This window comes from Pseudoliparis swirei, chromosome 1 (genome assembly GCF_029220125.1).
Source record: "Pseudoliparis swirei isolate HS2019 ecotype Mariana Trench chromosome 1, NWPU_hadal_v1, whole genome shotgun sequence".
Taxonomy (NCBI): Eukaryota; Metazoa; Chordata; class Actinopteri; order Perciformes; family Liparidae; genus Pseudoliparis; species Pseudoliparis swirei.
This window is the reverse complement of record NC_079388.1, coordinates 22,667,750-22,678,258: the sequence shown is the minus strand read 5'-3', so window position 1 is coordinate 22,678,258 and position 10,509 is coordinate 22,667,750. Positions and strand designations below refer to the sequence as shown.

Genomic DNA, 10,509 nt, shown 5'->3' with positions numbered 1-10,509 from the left:
TTGTGTAACGGATGTGAAACGGCATAGAAGAAGTCGACTCCGATGGTGGATTTTCCCAGCATTTATTTATGCTGCAGAAGACAACAGAAAACACTTATTGCCTTCTGGTCCATCTTTGCACTTCCCTCTGCAATACAAAACCAATGTGTATGGAAGGCAGGACCACACTAAATACAAATAACAACAATTATCAAAAACATGTAACATACAAGGGGAAAACAGCGACCCCCAATGGACAAAACAAATAACTGCATGAGCTAAAGTAATTGAACAAAAGGGAAACACATACCTGCAGAAGACAACATAACACACTTATTGCCTTCTGGTCCATCTTTGCACTTCCTATACAAACAAAACAACATTTAGACAAGGAAAACATACGTCGGGACGACCGGATGTAGCAGACAAACGGCGCCAAAGTGGCTCAATGAGACCGTCACAAAACGTTTACTTTGACCGTCCAAATCACACAACAGCTGGACACCGTGATCGTATCAGCGACCGTTACCGTGTGTAACATAAATGGTTATTTTCCATTAAAGAATAGAGCCAAAACAGTGCAACATAATTTTCCACCCGACTCACCCTCTGCAATACAAAACCATTTGTGAGGGAGAGACGGACTCAGGAGCAGGAAGTGCAACAGATGGAAAGCAATTTCCGCAGGAAACAGAATTTTAAAAATAACGCTAAATAAAAATGGCTCATTAAAATAAAATTCACAAACACTCAACAATATTGTTGAACAACAAACAAAAATAAAATACAACACATGGAAAACAAGAAATAACAGAATGTATTTCTAACTCCGTTACACTTGTGTACTTTCCTCTCTTCGTGCCTCGTGTCTCGTCATCAGTCTCAGTCTGAGGACATGTTCACATTCAAAGTCCGCTTCTCGCTTCACGGTCAAAATGCCCGGATGGTGACTTGATTCTCCCACTTTACCCAGGATGCATCAGAGGAGACTTGTGCGTACTCTGGCCAGCAGATATCCCAGAATGCATTTCACCAGCAACCGGAAACAGTAGCGGTGGAAGACAGTTGACTTCTTCTAACTGTAGTTGAGTCAGGAATGTGATGTTAGGATGTTTTCAGGACAGAAGTTAGTAGTTTATGAGTCAATCTGTGGAGGTTTTTTATGATTCAGCCTCATAAAGATCTGCGCCGTAGATCTGAGGTTCTGCTGCTCAGAGAACTCCACAGCGCGGGCGGTGAGCGCTGTGTGGCCGCCGACAGCAACCGGATCTCATATAACATATTTATATAAATATATTAGGGCTGTCAATCGATTTAAAAAAATTAACTAATTAATCGCACATTTTGAAATTGCGATTAATTAATTGCGATTAATCGCGCTTAAAAGTGTTTTCCTTCTTTTTAAAGACAAAACTTCACACAGAGCTGTGTTTTCAAAGAGGCTCCTACATATACAGTGCCAGCGAGGTATTTAATATCGTGGATGATAAATTGTTTCTTCAGTGAAACATCAGATTAGTAAAAAAAAAAGAAGTATATTGAGACCCCATTGGTCCTGTCATCTTTACCACTGAGCAGCAGCAGAACCAGTGGCCTTGGTAACTGACTGACATTCACATATGTCACGTTAACCCTCTGGAGGCTGGGGGCATTTTATACATCTTACAAAATAAATTAAATTCACCGTTTAAAGTCTTTTGCATGTGACACACCCCCACGTGTTATACATCAAACATTCCAGAACAATCTCAGCTCTGAAATGAGCCTCATTGTCTCGCGCCGTGTTCTCTGGTTCTCTGACAGGCTGCTAAATGAGCCTAACCTGTGAGGTGGGAGGTCCTTTGTGATTTACTGAGTGTTCATTGGTTGTTTTTTCCCGAAATGTTGACAGACAAACGGATTGACCAATCACGGTGAAGGTTTCGTGTGACGAGTTCTTTCCGCGCCGCGTCCCCCGACACGTCGCCCCTCCGTTCCTCTGTGTGTCAGAGGGGGAGACGGGAGGAAGGAGGAGCAGGAGGAAACCCGACTGATTCATCCACGAGTTAAACTGATTTATGATCCTTATTTTCGCGGAGAAATAATTGTTTTAAAAACGGAAACAGTGTCAAACCGTACTGCCGCGGTTAAAAAAAAATAATTAAACAAAATATTAAAATATTTTAGTGCGTTAACGCGGCCAAATTAATCGCATAGATTAACGCGTTAACGCTGACAGCCCTAAAATATATATATATATATATATTTATATATATAAATATAAAAAATATATATTTATATATATATATATATTTATATATATATATATATATATGTATATATATATTTATATATATGTATATATATTTATATATATATTTATATATATGTATATATTTATATATTTATATTTATATATATACATATATAAACACTATATATTTAAACAAACACATGTTTCGTCCTCTGGAGTCTGGACTGACACAAGTCCTCTTCTTCTTCTTCTTCTTCTTCTTCTTCTTCTTCTTCTTCTTCTTCTTCTTCTTCTTCTTCTTCTTCTTCTTCTTCTTCTTCTTCTTCTTCTTCTACTTTTTTCTTAACGGCGGTTGGCATCCATATAATTGGTGTATTACCGCCACCCTCTGGAGTATTAATTTGTAAATTGAGGCTTTACCCCCAAAACAAATAAAAAATAATAATAATTTTAAAAAAAATCCATAAAACAAAACAAGAAATATATATATATATGTATTTATATAATAAAATAAAAAACAAAAATGACAAGTCTGTCCTCAGTGTTCTTGGATTTGATAAACGCCGGCCCTTTGACGCTAACGGCCTGTGACGCCATAATATGACGTGGCGGGGCGCCGTCATATGACGTATGCACATCCGGGCTGCGCCACTGCACGGGTCCATTCTGCAGAGCGTCGTGAGTACATTGTTTTATTGTGGATTTAGTTTGAGAAAAGCCAGCGCACACCAGGACCTGTTCCAACCAGGACCGGGGGTGGGGGGGGGGGGGTCCGGGTCCGGGTCCGGGTCCAGCTGCTCGTTGTGGGAGCGGAGGACGGAGCCGGTTGAGCTGCAAGAGGCGGGAGGATCCCGAGGCTGTATTGGTCCTTTAGAACTGCCGTGCACTTTAGAAACAACACTTAAATCACGTTGAAATAAAGAACGATGTTGAATAAATGATATTGGTTCGAACAACAGCGAACAAGTGAAGCTTATTTTGTTTTGCACAACCAGTAAACTGTAAACAAACAACAGCAACAGTTTGATCTGTGGCTTCATGCATGAAAGACGAGGAGTAAACTATAACAATGAGACCTGAACACACCACGGTGTAGCTCTGGATTCAGACCTGACCCTGAACACACCACGGTGTAGCTCTGGTTTCAGACCTGACCCTGAACACACCACGGTGTAGCTTTGGATTCAAACCTGACCCTGAACACACCACGGTGTAGCTCTGGATTCAGACCTGACCCTGAACACACCACGGTGTAGCTCTGGTTTCAGACCTGACCATGAACACACCACGGTGTAGCTCTGGTTTCAGACCTGACCATGAACACACCACGGTGTAGCTCTGGTTTCAGACCTGACCCTGAACACACCACGGTGTAGCTCTGGTTTCAGACCTGACCCTGAACACACCACGGTGTAGCTCTGGATTCAGACCTGACCCTGAACACACCACGGCGTAGCTCTGGATTCAGACCTGACCCTGAACACACCACGGCGTAGCTCTGGATTCAGACCTGACCCTGAACACACCACGGTGTAGCTCTGGTTTCAGACCTGACCCTGAACACACCACGGTGTAGCTCTGGTTTCAGACCTGACCCTGAACACACCACGGTGTAGCTCTGGTTTCAGACCTGACCCTGAACACACCATGGTGTAGCTCTGGTTTCAGACCTGACCCTGAACACACCACGGCGTAGCTCTGGATTCAGACCTGACCCTGAACACACCACGGTGTAGCTCTGGTTTCAGACCTGACCCTGAACACACCACGGTGTAGCTCTGGTTTCAGACCTGACCCTGAACACACCACGGTGTAGCTCTGGATTCAGACCTGAGTCCTACTTCCTGGTCCAAGAGTCAGACCTGAAGATGGAGAATCAGCGTTCAGGTCTTGTCTGGAGCAAGGTCCTAAGCTGCAGGTCTGCTGAGACCCCCAGAGACCCTCAGGTTCCCCCAGAGACCCTCAGGTTCCCTCAGAGACCCCCAGAGACCTCTGAGACCCTCTGGGACCCCCAGAGACCCTCTGGGACCCCCAGAGACCCCCCAGAGACCTCAGGTTCCTCAGGGACCCTCAGGGACCTCAGAGACCCCCAGACCCTCAGGTTCCTCAGAGACCCTCAGGACCTCAGGGACCCCCAGAGACCCTCAGGGACCCCCAGACCCCCTCGTCCGTTGGTCCTAGTCGATCTGAAACCCGTCTTGTGGTTGATAATGAGAAAGCGTGTTTTTATGACGCGTATCAGAACAAGTCTTCATGACTCTATATTTATAACGACACGAATCCATCCCAACATGTCTGTGAACTACACGCAGCCTAAAGATCTAACAGGAAGTGGCTTTCTCTGACTTCCTGTGTATCATTTGAAGGCGTGTCTTCTGTTCTCCCGCGGCTCTCGTCTTGTTTCCAGGCGAGTGCACCTGGAACCAGCAGAGCCTCCTCGTAACCCGGCAACCAGCCACAGCGGCGACCAATCGGCTCTCTGCGCGGCTCGGGGCGTCGGGGTCCGGTGGAAGGATGGAGCTTCAGTCAGAGCTGCTGAAGGAGGGAGGAGACGAGGAAGGAGGACAGAAGGCACCGACGAAGAGGAGCCGAGAAGAAGACGATGGCCGGGTCTCACCACCCAACATCCTGGTAGAGATGATCAGTGTGATGGGTTATTGATCTGTGACAGGTGATGATCACAGTGTGATGGGTTATTGATCTGTGACAGGTGATGATCACAGTGTGATGGGTTATTGCTCTGTGACAGGTGATGATCACAGTGTGATGGGTTATTGATCTGTGACAGGTGATGATCACAGTGTGATGGGTTATTGATCTGTGACAGGTGATGATCACAGTGTGATGGGTTATTGATCTGTGACAGGTGATGATCACAGTGTGATGGGTTATTGATCTGTGACAGGTGATGATCACAGTGTGATGGGTTATTGCTCTGTGACAGTTGATGATCACAGTGTGATGGGTTATTGATCTGTGACAGGTGATGATCACAGTGTGATGGGTTATTGATCTGTGACAGGTGATGATCACAGTGTGATAGGTTATTGATCTGTGACAGGTGATGATCACAGTGTGATGGGTTATTGATCTGTGACAGGTGATGATCACAGTGTGATGGGTTATTGATCTGTGACAGATGATGATCACAGTGTGATGGGTTATTGATCTGTGACAGGTGATGATCACAGTGTGATGGGTTATTGATCTGTGACAGGTGATGATCACAGTGTGATGGGTTATTGATCTGTGACAGGTGATGATCACAGTGTGATGGGTTATTGATCTGTGACAGGTGATGATCACAGTGTGATGGGTTATTGATCTGTGACAGGTGATGATCATAGTGTGATGGGTTATTGATCTGTGACAGGTGATGATCACAGTGTGATGGGTTATTGATCTGTGACAGGTGATGATCACAGTGTGATGGGTTATTGATCTGTGACAGGTGATGATCACAGTGTGATGGGTTATTGCTCTGTGACAGTTGATGATCACAGTGTGATGGGTTATTGATCTGTGACAGGTGATGATCACAGTGTGATGGGTTATTGATCTGTGACAGGTGATGATCACGGTGTGGTGAGTTATTGATCTGTGACGGGTGATGATCACAGTGTGATAGGTTATTGATCTGTGACAGGTGATGATCACAGTGTGATGGGTTATTGATCTGTGACAGGTGATGATCACAGTGTGATAGGTTATTGATCTGTGACAGGTGATGATCACAGTGTGATGGGTTATTGATCTGTGACAGGTGATGATCACAGTGTGATGGGTTATTGATCTGTGACAGGTGATGATCACAGTGTGATGGGTTATCGATCTGTGACAGGTGATGATCACAGTGTGATGGGTTATTGATCTGTGACAGGTGATGATCAGTGTGATGGGTTATTGATCTGTGACAGGTGATGATCACAGTGTGATGGGTTATTGATCTGTGACAGGTGATGATCACAGTGGGATGGGTTATTGATCTGTGACAGGTGATGATCACAGTGTGATGGGTTATTGATCTGTGACAGGTGATGATCACAGTGTGATGGGTTATTGATCTGTGACAGGTGATGATCACAGTGTGATGGGTTATTGATCTGTGATAGGTGATGATCACAGTGTGATGGGTTCTTGATCTGTGACAGGTGATGATCACAGTGTGATAGGTTATTGATCTGTGACAGGTGATGATCACAGTGTGATGGGTTATTGATCTGTGACAGGTGATGATCACAGTGTGATGGGTTATTCCTCTGTGACAGGTGATGATCACAGTGTGATGGGTTATTGATCTGTGACAGATGATGATCACAGTGTGATGGGTTATTGATCTGTGACAGGTGATGATCACAGTGTGATGGGTTATTGATCTGTGACAGGTGATGATCACAGTGTGATGGGTTATTGATCTGTGACAGGTGATGATCACAGTGTGATGGGTTATTGATCTGTGACAGGTGATGATCACAGTGTGATGGGTTATTGATCTGTGACAGGTGATGATCACAGTGTGATGGGTTATTGATCTGTGACAGGTGATGATCACAGTGTGATGGGTTATCGATCTGTGACAGGTGATGATCAGTGTGATGGGTTATCGATCTGTGACAGGTGATTATCACAGTGTGATAGGTTATCGATCTGTGACAGGTGATTATCACAGTGTGATGGGTTATCGATCTGTGACAGGTGATGATCACAGTGTGATGGGTTATCGATCTGTGTCTGGTGATGATCACAGTGTGATAGGTTATTGATCTGTGACAGGTGATGATCACAGTGTGATAGTTATTGATCTGTGACAGGTGATGATCACAGTGTGATGGGTTATTGATCTGTGACAGGTGATGATCACAGTGTGATAGGTTATTGATCTGTGACAGGTGATGATCACAGTGTGATGGGTTCTTGATCTGTGACAGGTGATGATCACAGTGTGATAGGTTATTGATCTGTGACAGGTGATGATCACAGTGTGATGGGTTATTGATCTGTGACAGGTGATGATCACAGTGTGATGGGTTATTGCTCTGTGACAGGTGATGATCACAGTGTGATGGGTTATTGATCTGTGACAGATGATGATCACAGTGTGATGGGTTATTGATCTGTGACAGGTGATGATCATAGTGTGATGGGTTATTGATCTGTGACAGGTGATGATCACAGTGTGATAGGTTATTGATCTGTGACAGGTGATGATCACAGTGTGATGGGTTATTGATCTGTGACAGGTGATGATCACAGTGTGATGGGTTATTGATCTGTGACAGGTGATGATCACAGTGTGATGGGTTATTGATCTGTGACAGGTGATGATCACAGTGTGATGGGTTATTGATCTGTGACAGGTGATGATCACAGTGTGATAGGTTATTGATCTGTGACAGGTGATGATCACAGTGTGATGGGTTATCGATCTGTGACAGGTGATGATCACAGTGTGATGGGTTATTGATCTGTGACAGGTGATGATCAGTGTGATGGGTTATTGATCTGTGACAGGTGATGATCACAGTGTGATGGGTTATTGATCTGTGACAGGTGATGATCACAGTGTGATGGGTTATTGATCTGTGACAGGTGATGATCACAGTGTGATGGGTTATTGATCTGTGACAGGTGATGATCACAGTGTGATGGGTTATTGATCTGTGACAGGTGATGATCACAGTGTGATGGGTTATTGATCTGTGACAGGTGATGATCACAGTGTGATGGGTTCTTGATCTGTGACAGGTGATGATCACGGTGTGATAGGTTATTGATCTGTGACAGGTGATGATCACAGTGTGATGGGTTATTGCTCTGTGACGGGTGATGATCACAGTGTGATGGGTTATTGATCTGTGACAGATGATGATCACAGTGTGATGGGTTATTGATCTGTGACAGGTGATGATCATAGTGTGATGGGTTATTGATCTGTGACAGGTGATGATCACAGTGTGATGGGTTATTGATCTGTGACAGGTGATGATCACAGTGTGATGGGTTATTGATCTGTGACAGGTGATGATCACAGTGTGATGGGTTATTGATCTGTGACAGGTGATGATCACAGTGTGATAGGTTATTGATCTGTCCACCAGGTGATGATCAGTGTGATAGGTTATTGATCTGTCCACCAGGTGACGGATCATGGTGTGAAGGTCGCCAGTCACTACAACCGCCTGCAGGAAGTCGGTCTGGCTGCGTAGAAGTCGAAGCAAAATCTTCTTCATGAGGAACTTCAACAACTGGCTGAAGAGCGTCTTGATCGGTAAGTGTTAATCAATATGTTCTCCAGGCCGAGGGCAGCGGAGCGATGGACACAACATGTCCGCCGCCTCCGTGTCCCAGGGCAGGAAACAAACTTCTTTTAGGTCAATGTCTGGAATCCAGCATTAAAAAATACAATGTAGGCACTTTTTTAAACTTGTGAAATAACATTTAACCTTTGTTAAAATACAAATATAGTTATCTATCTGGATCCGTGGAGTCCTCGTGCAGTTTAAAGGTTTGTGTGGTTCTCCAACCCGACCGGCGGAACCGAGGGAGCAGCTTTGTGGATCTGACGCTGAGTCCAAGAATAAGTAAATCGCATCGTATACACTCTAGAGTTGGAGAGCATGATGTGAGGGAAGGTGGTAAAGGAAGCGTTACCTCGAGAAGAGAAACACCTGCACATACCTGTGGTTTTTAATTTGATTGGTAGGGGAGATCCTGGACCAGGTCCGGGGGGCGGGACCTCGGCAAGTCTCTGTGCTGGACCTCGGCTGTGGAAAAGGAGGAGACCTGCTGAAGTGGAGGAGAGGAGGGATCGACCACCTGGTCTGTGCAGGTACCGTTCCTCCTCTTGTTGCATCGAACCATGTGACCCACGTTAGAGCAGGAGATGTTGGACCCGATCAATAATCTGGACCTCATGTTCAGGAGGAGATGTTTGACCTGATCAATAATCTGGACCTCATGTTCAGGAGGAGATGTTGGACCCGATCAATAATCTGGACCTCATGTTCAGGAGGAGATGTTTGACTTTATCAATAATCTGGACCTCATGTTCAGGAGGAGATGTTGGACCCGATCAATAATCTGGACCTCATGTTTCAGAGGAGATGTTGGACCAGTCAATAATCCTGGACCTCTCATGTTCAGGAGGAGATGTTTGACCTGATCGGGTTGGGTGAGAAATGCTTTGAGAGGCTGATAAGGACTACATCTGCGCCTTCCTCCTTCCCTCCATGGACCCGCTGCAGTTTGCTTATACTTCAAACAGATCCACGGATGATGCTGTCTCCCAGGTACTGCACCACACTCTCTCATCTGGACAGCCAGAGGGGGCTATGTGAGACTGCTGTTCATTGATTATGATTCAGCTTTCAACACCATAGTCCCTCCAGACTGGCCGGGCAAGCTGATTGAGCTGGGACTTGAACACCCCTGTGTGCTTGGATCCTGGACTTCCTGACCGCCAGGCTGTTGAGCCACAGGTGTGGTCCAGAGGTGGGCAGACACACCTCCAAACCCCTCACCCTGAACACAGGATCCCCCAGGGTTTAAGTCCTCAGCCCTACTGTACTCCCCTACACACATGACTGTGTGGCAGGTTCAGCTCCAACACCATCATCAAGAGTTCTATGGATGACACAGTGGTGGTGGGCCTGAGTCTCACGACAACGGGCGAGAAGGCCTACCTGGAGGAAGTTGCTGATCTGTCACTCTGGTGCTGGGACAACAGCCTCATCATGAATGTCACCAAAACTAAGGAGCTGATTGTGGACTTTAGGAGGTACAACAACAGAGGATGTACTCACCACTGGGGATGACCTTGGGACTACTGTGGAGAGGGTGAGCGGTATAAAACCTGGGAGTCCACATCACCGAGGATCTGACATGGTCAACGAACACAGACACTCTGGTGAGAAAGGTGAGCAAGGCAGCGCCTCTACCACCTCAGGCAGCTGAGGGAAATTTAAAGTTTCCCAGAGGATCCTTCAGTCGCCTTCTACTCTGGAGCTGTGAGAGCGTCCTGACAGGAAGCATCACAGCCTGGTTTGGCAACTGCTCCGCTCAGGACAGGCTCTGCAGAGAGTAGTGCGTTCGGCTGAGCACTATTGAACTTCACTCCCCACCCTGCAGGACTTGTACACCAGGAGGTGCAGAACCAGAGCCGCAGGATCATGAGAGGATCCTCACCACCCCAACAACAGACTGTTTCGGCAGCTGCTGGGTCAGGCAGGCGCCTCCGTAGTCACGCTGCAAGCAACAGAGACTGAGGAGCGGAGTTTCTTTTCCTCAGGCCATCAGGA

General features: G+C 45.9%; 1 long non-coding RNA gene across 1 annotated transcript; it reads left to right on the top strand.

Moving 5' to 3' along the window:
- Window positions 1-2,865: 2,865 nt before the first annotated feature.
- On the top strand, window positions 2,866-9,041 carry LOC130191797 (uncharacterized). Its single transcript, XR_008831251.1, has 4 exons — window positions 2,866-2,890; window positions 4,620-4,843; window positions 8,350-8,480; window positions 8,916-9,041. It is a non-coding gene; the product is annotated as an uncharacterized LOC130191797 (long non-coding RNA).
- Window positions 9,042-10,509: the final 1,468 nt, after the last annotated feature.